We start from the raw sequence: 12,469 nt of genomic DNA, 5'->3' as shown, positions 1-12,469 counted from the left end.
AAAGACTTTTCATGAACAGGAACACAGAATTTGTTGCTTGCTCACTGGATAATTTATCTAATTCATTATACATCTTAAAATTCAAATAAGGCTCAATAAAGCTGCACACACACCCACAGTGTGATTGATTGGTACACTTTGGCTTTAGGAAAGGCACTTTAAATTACGTGTAGCAATTTTATTTCTTCACCCAGAAAGCAAAGTTGGCCATGCTCATAACATCTGTAAGATACAATGCTGTTTCTGAGATCGTCTGTGAGACTAAAGCAGGTTGTCGTAAACGCTGCTGTCCGTGAATCTCCATGTCACCTCCACTAGACTACACCCACCTTCACACACCGCATGGTGACAGTAAAGATGCAGAAGGGAGAAAAGGCAAATAAAATCTAAAATGCGCAAAGGAAAGACTGCTTCCATTTAAAGAGACATTATTACCCAAAGCGCAGGTCTGGGATGCCATCCACGTCCCCAGAGAGGCAGGATCAGGACTGTGTTCGTGGCAAAGGTCAAAGCTTTGTGAGAATGGAGAGGAGGGGCCATGCCATCTAATAGGAGGAGATTTACAGCATCTGGTCCTCCAAGTAGGTTTACCTGCCCAGCTGCTTACTTAATGTGCAGAACTTATGTATGGTATTCTCTACAGGTCATTTTGTACTTGAATTCCTGTAGGAGGTATGTCCCAGCAGAGGTGCTTTTTTAAACACACACACGCACACACACACACACACACACACACACACACACAGCACTTGGCCAAAAAATTCAAGTTGACTCTAGTTTGAGATACAGTCTCATCAGTTTGTGTAGGTGAATGAATGGAATGTGCAGTAAGGGTAACGTTGGTTGTTTTGATACATGGTCCTATTTCTTTCCTGAGTTAGCTTTTTATTGCTTTAAACTGCTGTTGAATCACCTTCAAATCTCCCCAGCACCCCTGAGAATGGGTAGATGGCTTTTAGCATCACAGGATCTTGATTTCATCCCTCCCCTCATCACCATCAGCATCAAACATAGTCTCCGGGTGAGTGAATTAATGAATGGATGGATGAATCTGGAAGTCCAGAAAACATTGCTTAGTTACCCAGGAAAACTAATATTATTTTTATCCATAAAAAGAGTGAACTCTTGATTATTTATTGAATATTTACTTTGCATCAGGCGTCTTACCTTGTTACTCTACCAGCCTGGCTATGAATTCTGCTGGATCTCTTTGCTTTAAAAGCATACTTACAGTATGCTGCAAAGGACATTTTTCTTAATATTATTATATGGTAAATTTCATAAGAGAGCAAGCTCATAGGGAAAGTCAATCTTGCTTTGTTTTGTACTAAGTTGGAATAATGCCACCATTAGTTATAGATTGCCGCACATACTGACACAGTAAAAAATTTCTACTGGATATTCCTTTTTCTGCTTCCAATTTCTCCCTAAATCTACCCATTAGGGCACAGTCTGGTATCTTTCACGCAATCTCTCTTCTCAACCTTATAAATGCAGAATTATTCAAGTTTTTCCCTACAAATAACCAGATTTCTTAGGCCATAATAACCTCTTTTCTCTAAGCCAGCACTTTCCGATAGAAACATGATGCAAAGTACACATATCATTTAAAGTTTCTTATGGCCATGTCTCTTAAAGTGTAAGGAAATGGGTGAGATTATGTTTTATGTTATACTTCATTTAAACTAATAGATCTAAAATATGATCGTGTCAACATGCAATCAATATTATTCATGTGAGACTTTAGTTTATTTCTTGTTTGTTTTGTTTTGTTTGCACTAAGTCTTTGAAACCTGATGATTCTGAGACACTCACAGCCCATCTCCGTTAGGACTAACCGCATTGTAAGTGCTTACTAGCCACATAGTGACTGTGTATTAGAAGCTAAAGCTGTCTCCTATCGGTCTTGAAACTTTTCTCCAACTTGAAGGGACTCCCCTCAAAGACATAACTTTGTATCATATATTTGACCTTAGTTGAATATCCGCCTATCCAACTACTTACAGTCTGCATCATCAAATTACTTTCTCAAGTGCTTGGCCTCTGCTCCCCCACCGAGACTTGAGTCTCACTATCCCGCAAAAAGTTTTGCTCACCAATATGTAGCGACAATACTTTATCAAAAGCACAAGGGACACCAGTGTTCTCAAGGTCAGTAAATCTAGAGAGCTTGTGACGTTGACTCTACTCCAACAACAAACGCCAAACTATTGTTTAAAGTTTTTTAAAAATGATTTCATATTTCCTGGTAAAGAAAATGTCACTGAAATGATTATGCCATCATTTATTTGTTTGTTTATTTATTCTAGTGTTTATTTTTGAGAGAGAGCTCGAGCGAGATGGGGAGGGGCAGAGAGAGAGGGAGACACAGAATCGGAAACAGGCTCCAGGCTCCGAGCCATCAGCATGGGCAGCCCCACGCAGGGCTCGAAGTCACAAACTGCGAGGTCGTGACGTGAGCCAAAGCTGGATGCTTAACCCGCTAAGCCACCCAGGTGCCCTGATTATACTGTTACTTAAATTCATTTACAAGTTCGACAGCTTCCTGGATTTACCTCTTCCAAGAGCGTTGGTTAAACAAACAAGAGTTAGAAGACATGTGTGCAATTAGTACGGATTTTTGGAGAAGGTTTTGCTTTGAGATCACACTTTGATTGTCCCTAAAAGATGACTGAGTCCTTAATATGGAACTGAGAAAGTATTTGTCCATGGCTAACCTTGGGGTTCCAAATAACCATGTAGTAGCCAAAGCTTCCTTAACTCAGCTGGAGCTCTGGAAACTTCTATCTAGATTCCCTGGATCTGCCTAATGCCTTCTCCATGTTGTGGCTATTGTCATCACTTGATTTTATTTTATTTTATTTTATTTTATTTTATTTTATTTTATTTTATTTTATTTATTATTTTAAAGTTTATTTATTTTGAGAGAAAGAGAGAGAGAACTCCAGAGAGACAGGGAGGGAGAGAGAGAGAATCCCCAAACAGGATCCGCACTGTTAGTGTAGAGTCCGATGTGGGGCTCAAACTCACGAACCGTGATGTCGTGACCTGAGCCGAAACCAAAAGTCAGACACTCAACTGAGCCATCCATGCGTCCCTACCTGTCATCACTTTATTTTTATTTTATTTATTTATTTATTTATTTATTTATTTATTTATTTTTAAATGTTTATTTATACTTTAGAAAGAGAGAGAGTGCGCATGAGCCAGCAGGGGAGGGCCAGACACAGAATCCGAAGAACCTGAGCTGTCAGCACAGAGCCTGACGCGGGGCTCGAACTCACAAACTGCGAGATCATGACCTGAGCCCTAACCAAGAGTCCGATGCTTAACCGACTGAGCCCTCAGGGACACCATCTAAGTCTCCTTTAAGCACTCTTGAAATTAACACTCTGCAATGGCTTTGCAGTCACAGTTCTGTAACCGGCCAGGAAAGCCTAGAGCCCAGGCTCTGCACCCCTCTGGCACTCACCTCGTCCCCTCTCTCCCTGGCTCTCTGTGCTTCTTCAACTGTCTCCAGTGAGCCTAGCTCCTGCCGCCCGAGCCAGTCCCCTGCCTGGAATGGCTAAACGACTTTACAGATCTGAGATGTACTTTTATTTGCTCAGACAAGACTTCCTTCCCCGTCCTCCTTGATGAGGGTGTCCTTCTTGTTGGTGGCTTCACCACAGTTATGATTAAAGATTTAAATTCTGTGAGGGGGCAGTTGTTAAATATCTGCTTTTACTCTTTAGTCTATAAATTTCACTTGGGCACAACAGCCTCTACCTTGTTGCTCTTTGTGGTCTCAATGCCTACTTAGATCACAACAGGCACTCACAGCATTGTAGCATTAAGAGTCAGAGCTCAGTACAGACGAGATTCTGAATTTTAGAAAACTGCTAACTTGGGGGAAATATCTACAAGCTTCAGTTCCTTAATCGATAAAGAAGGGATGAGAAAAGTACCACTTTTATAAGACTATCATGAAGAGTAAACATACATGTATGCTGATTAGACTGTTAGTTACATGTGGAAAAGGCTCCATGTATTTGAAGGATGTGTAGGTGGTGATTTTATGTCAAATCGTATACTTCCTCTGTGGTTTTTTTCCCCTGCACTCCTAGGATCTCCTATGTGTTTTCTTACAGGGAAAGAATACACTAGTTTGGCCAAAAAATGGATATGATTCTTGTGACAGCTGTAGTGTCTAATGCAAATTCTAAACACATGTTTTGATTTATGCTTTGTCCCTTGCAGATTTCAGTTAAGTGACTCAGCATGTGTAAGTGCAGTCATTTTCTGGGACACTGACAGTATCGAGTCAGGATATGCCAGTCTGAGATGCCATCGTCACCAAAGAGGTGCCTCTCTATGCAGCCTCCTGGCACTCTGCCAGCCACCCTTTCCCATTCTATATGACAAGAAATTCTTGACAAATGAGTCTTAGCCAAAATATATTAAGTTGCGTGTCTTGAAAGTACCCCTATTCCTATAGGACCTACTCCAGTGCTTGGAGGACAGAGAAGGTACTCCTAACCATTCAGCAACTATTTATGGAGTATTGGTTCTGTGTAAGCACAATGAGACATCCACTGTCGTTGGGCAGTTGGGGTCCTGCGCAAGTTCATTTGGAAACCAAATTAATCTCCACATTCTCTGCCTTTTACTTTCTGTGAATATCCCCAAGGCTGTCTCTACAACTCACGTCGTTCTCTTCCTCCTCTGGGATGTCTTGTCTGTCCTCAGCTTTCTATGATCGTTCCTGTCTTTGAGGTTCAATAACACTGCGCCCCACCATTCACGTGGCGCTTAGGGTCTGTGACGGTACACCATCAACCTCCACGTACACGTGATTATATCCACACCGTGGAGGCATACGGAAGTGCTCTTGGGAATTAGAATAACCAGTGAGCTATTTGCCATTTGACCTTGGGTACCTTAGTTAATTATTTCTGGTACTGATCTCCTTCATGTGCAAAATGGGCATACTAATATCTAAGTCATAAACTATTATGTGGATAGATGAGATAATGTGTGTCTTGTTCAGTAATGTCTTGTCACATAGCAGGGAATCAATAAATATTAATCCTCGTCCCCACGTACACACTCAGTACCTCCCCACCCCCCATAGCACTGGATAGTACGGCGTCAGATAAAATAATAGATATCATTTAATTGTGTGAATAAGTGGAGAATAATTGATTGACAAATACGATTATGCTGGTCATACTGCACCATGAGACTGTACTGGCTCCTGTACTGGACAGCTTTGGGTTCATCCCCCTGCCCCCCAAAATCACTCCACGACCTCAGGAAGTTATTAACTTTTCAAACATTTGGACTTCTTATCTGTAAAACAGAGGAAACGTGGAGTCCATCTTCAGGGCTATGATGAGAATCCAGTGAGATAAGCATACAGAAAACACTGAGCGTAGTGCTTGGCCAAAAATAAGTAGAGATGATTTCTATTAATGTTACTCACATAAATGTACTCAAGTCTCAGGAGGCCAAGGAAAAAGTTCTTGGGATTAAATATGACTTTACACACGCCATTTAATGTCTTGGTATATGTAATTCCTATGCGAATTAAGAATTCTATTTTTCCATACAGGATATGGGTCATGATTGAAAATATTAAGCCATTATCTGTGCCCAGCACTTTACAAATAATAACATCTGCTAACCCTTTTCTTTGGAACTGGTATTGAGTTAAAGTCTTTCATGTCATCTCACAACTCAATAATAGAGGTACTTAACAATAGCTCCGTTTTACAGATGGGAAAAGTGTGGATCAGAGTGATTAGTTAACTTGTCTTTGGACATAATGAGAGCAATAGAGCTAGGAACCAAACATAAAGACTTCAGGGCCCATACTGAAGGGCTGTGCTATACAAATATACTTCATATACAGCTTTTGTCTTCATGACAGCATATGGGTTAGTCAAGAATGAGTGTCTCCATGTTAAAAAAAAAAAAAGAAAAAAAAAGAAAAAGAAATAGCTAGAATCGATGATAAATGACTTCCCCAGGGTCACGTAGTTAATCAGTAGTGGTGCTGGCTCTGAACTTCTGTTGATTTACGCTACCATGAGCACTCTCTCCCCAGCAATTCCACATTACTGCTCGGTCAATAAGAGAAGGGGTAATTATACCTATGAGAGCCCTTTAAAATTTATTTTATTTTTTTAAGTTTATTTATTGATTTTGAGAGAGAGAGAGCTCAGGAGAGGGGCAGAGACCGAGGGAGAGAAAGAGAAGCCCCACGCGGGGCTCAAACTCGCGTGCCGTGAGATCGTGGACCTGAGCCGAAATCAGGAGTCGGATGCTTAACTGACTGAGCCTCCCAGGCGCCCCATTAGTTTATTTTATGTTTACTGTTGAAGTTCGGTTGACATACGATGGTCTATTAGTTTCAGAGGCACAACATGCTGATTAGATAATCCGGCACATTGTTCAGTGTTCACCGCAGTAGGTGAGTTGCAGCCGGCTCCACAAGATGGCGCCCGGACGATGGACCCCCAAAGGTCAGCCTCATGAAAGGAAAGCTCAGGTGCAAAGGAAAGGCCTCTCCTTACAGGGGATGGCAGCTTCTCAAAATTTCCCATTCTACTAAATACAGACGGAGCAGTGTTTTGTTGAGGCTTGGGTAACTCAGCGTGGCGGGGCAGGGCTTCGCTGACGGGAATTAGATTGCGTAGGGCCAAGTGGATTGGGTAGGGCCAAGAGGATGCTACCGCAAGGGGCTGTGGCTGTGGAACAGCCTGCCAACACACCTGTCAACAGATTTGTCAGACAAATACCAACCAGGCTGGCAAACCTGGCCCTCCTCTCTGCCAGTCTGGTTTTGACTCAGAACTCGGGGAGCCTGTTTTACATACACACCTACGTGCCTCCTCTGTCCTGACATGGTCCGTGTCACCCCCTGCCCTCCCTTGCTGGTTCGGCCGCTCCCTCTCTGCACTTCTGGACGCATAGATTTTTGCTTTAGTTTCTCTGCTTACTTTAAATCTGTACACGATTCTGGCCTTGCCCCCTGTACAAAGCCCTGAGAATCCCCTGACATCAGGAGTCTCCCTGACCGGGCAATCTCGTGGAGGCTTCCTCATCTGTATCTCTAGGGAGATAACACAAGGAAGTGTGAAATGTTGGATTTTGGATTCAGATGACTCTGGGCTCAAGACCCAGATTTGCTCCTAGTTCTTCGATATTTGGCCCGAGCCAGCGTGCACGTCTTCGGAGGCTCTGTGGTCTTTAAAATAGGATAAGCATAGCACCTTTATCCCAGAGATGTGGGCAGGGATAAACGGCTCGGGCCATGCCTTTGATAAATGCTCCAGAAGTTAGTAAGTGCTCAATGATGTTATTACTACCCTCGTTGGCTTGAGATTCCCCGGCATATTTGAAATTCCGTATAAATCACAGGATGAGGACCATGTTTTCCTGTTTCATGGCCTATCTCCTGCCTCTAACACAGAAGAGGTGCAGGGTACATTTTTGTAAACGAACGCCTTGTAACTTTAAGGGGGTCGTTCGAAAACCTCTTTGGCAAGGATCTCAAAGACACTCCTAGAAGAGTCTAGTCCCCTGAGTTCCCAAGTGCTTGCACAAAGTAGGCTTAAGGTGGAACTGAAAAGTTCCAGGTTAAAAGCGTCTCCCCTCTGCAAGCTACCAGTGTTTGGATTCCCGAGCACGTAATACCAAATCAAACTAAAAATATTAAATTCACATGATTTATGAGAGCGATAGTGACATATCTTGAGGCTTCTACCAAAAATAAATTACAAATGAAAAAAGAATGCTTGTAAATAAAGCACCGAGGACCAGAAAATCCAACCTGATTAGGAAATGCAACGTTGTGATTTAATTTTAATAGAATTCCATTCAGCTTAAGGCAAACAGTGTGGGCAGATCCTGTCAAGGAGAATGAAGATGTGTGTAGGTGGAGAGCCCTTATTTGAATGAAAGGTATGCATTTGATTAGGGAAGCAGAAGCAGATGTAGCTGGAAAAGCAAGGTATGGGAAACTCTGAGCTATAGCTAGGAAAGTCAGCATGGAATGAAAGAAAAAGCAGTAGAGACACGGTAAGTTCTGGTGCAGCGGTATTTCACGGTGAAAACACCCTTGGAGGGAGGAATAGGGAAGATGAATCAGTGGGAAAACTTGTAATTGAAGATGTTAAGGAGGAAGCAATAAAGCTTTTGCAGAGAAAAGCTGATGCAGTCGGTTAAGCGTCTGACTCTTGATTTTAGCCCAGGTCATGATCCCATGCTTCGTGAAATTGAGCCCCTCATGGGGGTCTGTGCTGACAGAGGGATTCTGTCTCTCCCTCTCTCTCTGCCCTACCCTGAGCTCGCAAGCTCTCTCTCTCTCTCTCTCTCTCTCTTCCCCCCCGCAAAAAAATAAACTTGAAAAAAAAAGAAATACTACATCGGATCAGCGTTTTGGAAATACAGTTTTAATCCCAGTTTAGGATTAGACTAACTCATAGATATGCCACTTCAGCTCTCTCTGTGTGTAATACTCACAGCGGAAAGCAGAGGGCTGGATTCCATTAGTTTCCTGCAACATACGAATCCTAAGAGACAATTTTAGATAAAACATGGAGGAACTTTAAAATTGTTAATAGTTGTGGTTTTTCTTAATGACCTTATGTCGGGTTATGCTAGCTATGCATTGGCAGAATGATACAATCTTTAAAAAGAATCTTAACTTTTGCTTCTAGACACAGGAGAATAACAGCGTCTGGAGTTACCATTCTGCCACAAAAAACCGGAACCCTGGAACCCAAGTCGTAACAGTTTTGAGACACTGGACATCGGGCCGCACAGGACTGTTATCACTGAAGGGAAGGACACAGATGAGGTATTCTCTATGCAAACCTTACTTTTCTGCCTACTGATCATTTCTAGATCACAGCAAAGGTAGAGGAACTCCAAGAAAGCTCAGTGGGGGTGGGGTAAAGCCACGGATGCCAGGGAGGCCACTGTGGTTGGAGAAGAACATGGGCCAGGTGCTTTGGGATCTGCACGCCCTGGGTTCTGCTCACACAGACCCCCATCCCTGGGGCTTCCTGGAAAACCACTTCCCAGGTGAGGAGGTGACACTCATCAGGAAGATGTATGACCATCTGACTCCCCTCCACAGCCTGCCTGGGGCCCCAGGCCGTCTGCATGGGTATCTCTTTGGAAAGCTCACTCTGATGCACAAGTAGGACAGTCCAGAGCCCAGTAGCCTTTGAGGGGCCCCTCTGATGCCCCCTGGTGCTGGGGCTTCTGCCTGAGCCCACTGCTTCTCCCTGCAGCCACTGGGCAGCTTTTTCACCACGCTGGAGCCCTCTCCCAAGATGTGGACCCAATGGAAACAGTAACGCCTTTGGCAACGACAACAACAATAACAACAACAAAGGAAAGAAAGAAAGAAAGAAAGAAAGAAAGAAAGAAAGAAAGAAAAGGAAAAGAAAAGAAAGGAGAAGACAAAAAACTCAGGGGTTAGCTGACTAGTGGAGGCAGAGACTGGAATTCAGGGAGAAGGACAATAAAACCTGTGAGTCAGAATACCAGAGAAAGAAGTGCAAGCCAGAGAAAGAGCTTCTGGAAATAGGGGATGGCATCTCACGGAGCTCTGGCTGAATAATAATGTGCCCATGCTAAAGGCAGAATCCCACAAGAGTGGACAGAGTAAAACTTTCAGAGAAGGAACAAGTGCCAGGAAACTATAAGCAAAACAACTTCTAGAGTGCACGCAGTACCCGTAGGGATTCATTGAAATTCTCGCCGGCCAGCATGAGAGACCTTTCAGAACACCGCGGGGGTTGAGGCGGGGGACGGGAATTCAGTAGAGACTTCAGAAAATAGACGTGTCAGTGGCAGGGCAGAATTTCCTTAGAGGAGAGATCGCTCTAGACTGGCCTTTAGGTGATGAAAAACAAAAACAAGCGTGTCTCGAAATAATCAGACTTAGCTGCAAACAAACTGACTGCCAAAAAATTCCTAACCCCGTCTAAAGGAATAAAAGTTAGCACTCAGTGCCTGGCAATCCAATAGCCTGGCATCCAATAGCAAATGATTCAGCATGCAATAAGGCAGGAAAATATAACCCACAGCCAGGAGAGAATCATTCCATAAAACAAACTTATAAAAGGGAAGATAATTGCGTGAACAGAAAGTATGTTGAAATAGGTCCTGAAAGATGCTTACTGTGTTCAAGGATTTAAAGGAAAACATAAAAAGTGGTGCCTGGGTGGCTCAGTCGGTCGAGTGTCTGACTTTGGCTCAGGTCATGATCTCACAGTTCATGAGTTTGAGCCCCGCGTCGGGCTCTGTGCTGACAGCTCGGAGCCTGGAGCCTGCTTCACATTCTGTGTCTCCCTCTCTCTCTGCCCCTCCCCTGCTCATGCTCCGTCTCTCTCTCCCTCTAAAAAAATCAATAAACATTAAAATAAAGAGAAAAACATAACATAAAGAAGGGAAAAACAGAAGATATAAAAGAGACCCAAATGGGATATCTACAGATGGAGAATAATAGTCTCCAAAATAGACAATGCACCAGCCAGGATTATGGCAGACTAGACACTGTGTAAGAGAGAATTTATGGGTATGAGGACACCCACAGACACTATTTGAAATGAAGCACACAGAGGGAGGACGCTGGGGAAAAAGCACAGCTTCATTGACTTGTGGGTCAACAGCAGGTGTCTAACATACAAATTAGACACCCAGAGTAAGTGAAGGTACCAACGATACTCGGACAAATGATGAACAAAACGTTTCTAAATTTGATGAAAACTGTAAATCTGCAGATCCACGAAGCCAGTTGAATTCCAAGCAGAATACACAACAAAACCACCTCAAAGTTCAATGAACTCAAATTGCTAACACTCCATTGGTAAAAAGAAAATCTTAAAGCAGACAAAGAGAAAAAAAAGACAGTCCAAAGACACGAATATAAGAAATCACAGACTTATCAGCAACTGCATGCCAGAAGGTAATGAACAGCATTTAAAAGGACCGAGGGAGTAAGAACAAATTAGGAAGCACGTCAGTCTAAGGTTCTCTTGTCCGAAAAAAAACAAGTCTTTTAGAAATGAAGGCAAAATGCCTTCACTGATCAGCCCAACCGGAGACTCTGGGGGCCTCTCAAACTTTTCCCAAAGATATACATCCACCATTTCTCTCCCTCTCTTTTCCCAGGGTGGGGATGAGGCCCCCAGGGACATACAAGTCAAAACCATGATGAGATATGCTCAACTCCTGTTGGTGGCTATAACAAAAGCAATACTAACAATAAAACAAAACAAAACAAAACAAAACAAAACAAAACAAAACAGAAGTGTTGGCCAGGATGTGGAGAAATTGGCCCCTAACACATTGCTCGTGGGAATATAAAGTGGCACAACCTCTGTAGAAAACGGTATGGAAGTTCCTCAAAAAATTAAAAACACAACTACTGTACGATCCAGCAATCGCACTTCTGGAATCTATTCAAAAGCATTGACATTAGGGTCTTGAAAAGATACATAGACGTCCATGATCATCCCAATAGTATTCACAATAGCTAAGGTATGGAAACAACTTAAATGTCCGTTGACAGGTGATTGGGCACAGAAGATGGACTTTATACGTAGATAGAATGGCCTATAATTCAGCCTAAATGATGGCAAAACAAAGACTCTTTCAGACAAACACTGAGAATCCATCGCTGGCAGATAGATCTGCCAAACAAATTTGAAGAAAGTTCACCAAAACAAGAAAAACGAGGAAACTCTGTCAGCCCAGAGCCCGACGCGGGGCTTGAACACATGAGCCGTGAGATCATGACCTGAGTCGAAGTCGGACGCTCAACCGACTGAGCCACCCAGGCGCCCCTCAAGCTTTTAACCAAAGAGACAAAACAATAGTCACAATAATAATAATGATGATGATTTGTTATTACCATTAATCGTAGTTTACTATTGCTGATAAGAAATTTCCGCAAACTTGGTGGTTTCAAAGAATATACATTTATTTTGTCACTCTGGCTGTGGGTCTGGGTATGGCACAGCTAGTCCCCTGCAGCTCAGGGTGTCTCCCGGGGCTGCAAATGAGGGGTGGCCAGCCTTCTTTCTCAACTGGAAGATTTACTGGGGGATTCGTGGGCTTTTGAGTTCATCCAGGATGTAGATGTAATTGATCTCACAGCTGTATGATTGAGAATCTGGTTGTTTGCTGGTTATCTGCTATAGGCACAGATCCTAGAGGTCATGTAGGCTTCCTCCACATATCTGTCCTCTTCATCAAACCAACAAGGGAGATCTCTTCTCCAGTCTGCCTGATGGATTCTCCTATAATATGACGCAATCAGGAGTTGACGTCCTTTGCCACAAACATGATCCAAACAAGGGTGTGACAGCATTACCTTTGCCAATTCTGTTGGCCAGAACCAAGTCTCAAGGGCATCCCACACTCAAGGGGAGAGGGTTACACCAACACACGGGCACTAGGAGGCGAA

Source organism: Panthera tigris, chromosome D2, assembly GCF_018350195.1.
Source record: "Panthera tigris isolate Pti1 chromosome D2, P.tigris_Pti1_mat1.1, whole genome shotgun sequence".
NCBI lineage: Eukaryota > Metazoa > Chordata > Mammalia > Carnivora > Felidae > Panthera > Panthera tigris.
Note: the sequence above shows the minus strand (reverse complement) of the source record.